Here is a 1832-nt window from a genome sequence, read left to right as displayed (position 1 = left end):
TTTGTAGATGATATTTTCATCTACCTAGAAAAATCCAAGAAAAATGTCTGATAAACTTGAGAAGTAGGAGGATATTGGTAGGGTGACTATATCAAGATCTTCACAAGAGTGTATACAACTGAATTGAAGTTCACAAATAAAGGCCTGAATAAATGGAGAAACACACAGTATTTCCTAACAGAAAAATTCCAGGCTATGAAGTAACAAATATTCCCCCAAATGTATAAATGTGATGCTATCCCATTCGATACAGCAACTGGTATCTGTTTGTAATGTGGTAAGTTGATCAAGTTCATGGAAGAGAAAAGTGGCAGAAATAATACTTTTCTAGCTTATTAAGTGTGGAATTGGCATGGGAATAGACCAATAAATTGATAGAACAAAAGTGATGGTCCAGAAATAAGAGATGTTTAGATGTGAAAGTTCAGTATCTGATAAAAGTGACATTTCAAATGAGGGGGGAATGATAGACAACTTATTAAAGAGTATTTGAAAGTTAATCATTTTGGGAAAAAAATAATTCATTCAACCATTTCCACATCCAATATAAAAAAATGAATTCTAGGTAGATTAAAGATCTAAGCATAATAATAAAATTTAAAGCACTGGAATAATAAATCTCAATAGATATAAATACTTGATGAAATTTGAGATCCTTTCATGATTAAAAACTTAGAAAATGGCTCGGCACCTGTGGCTCAAGCGGCTAAGGCGCCAGCCACATACACATAAAGTGGCGGGGTTGAATCCAGCCCCGGCCTGCCAAACAACAAAGTTGGTTGCAACCAAAAAATAGCCAGGTGTTGTGGCGGACACCTGTGGTCCCAGCTACTTGGGAGGCGGAGGCAGGAGACTCGCTTGAGCCCAGGAGTTGGAGGTTGCTGTGAGCGTGATGCCATGGCACTCTACCCAGGGGGATAGCTTGAGGCTCCGTCTCAAAAAAAAAAAAAAAAAAAAACTTAGAAAACTAGAAGTAGAAAGGAATCTCCTTAATTTTATAAATGACCTCTATGAAAAAACCTGCATTGCACTTACTGGTAAAATACTGAATGAGTTTTTTCCCCTAAGATTGGAAATAAACCAAAGATGTTCACTCTCTGACTTCTATAGAGCACTGTACTGGGGGAGTAGGGGGGTGTTTAGCCAAGGCCATAAGGCAAGACAACTAAGAAAAAGCATACAGATTGAAAAGGAAGAAACAAAACTAGTTCTATTCTGAGACATGATTTTCTATTTAGAAAATCCTAAGAAAAGTACCTAAAAGATCCTAGAACTAAGAGGTAATTTTACTATGGTTTTAAAATACAAGGTCAATATAAAAATATATATATTTCTATATATTAACAATGAACAAATAAAAATCAAAATTAAAAAAGTATTATTTACTACCCAAACCAGTATCACTTTGCATCCCAAAGAGAAATATTTTATATATGTTTAATGAAATATGTATTATCTGTATAAATGAAACTATAAAACACTGATGCAAGACAGCATATACCTAAATAAATGGAGAGTTTTCAATGGATTGGAAGACTCAGTACTGTGAGGATGCCAATTCTCATCAAATTGGTGTAGAGATTCAATGCAATACTGAACAAAATCTCTGTCAGATTGTGACTTTCATAGGCATCATGTCTAAAATTGATAAGGAAAGATGAAGGAATATGATAACCAAAACAAATTTGGGAAAGAACTTTTGAGAACAGTATGAGGGAGAAATAGTATGAATTAAAGGACTCCCATACTATTTGATTTCAAGAACTATTATAAAACTACTGTGATTAGGTCAGTGTGGTATAGGTGAAAATATAGACACATCAGTGGAACAG

Source organism: Otolemur garnettii, unplaced genomic scaffold, assembly GCF_000181295.1.
Source record: "Otolemur garnettii isolate 467f Iridium unplaced genomic scaffold, OtoGar3 scaffold00049, whole genome shotgun sequence".
Classification (NCBI taxonomy): Eukaryota; Metazoa; Chordata; class Mammalia; order Primates; family Galagidae; genus Otolemur; species Otolemur garnettii.
The sequence above is the reverse complement of the archived record's forward strand: the minus strand, read 5'-3'. Positions refer to the sequence as shown.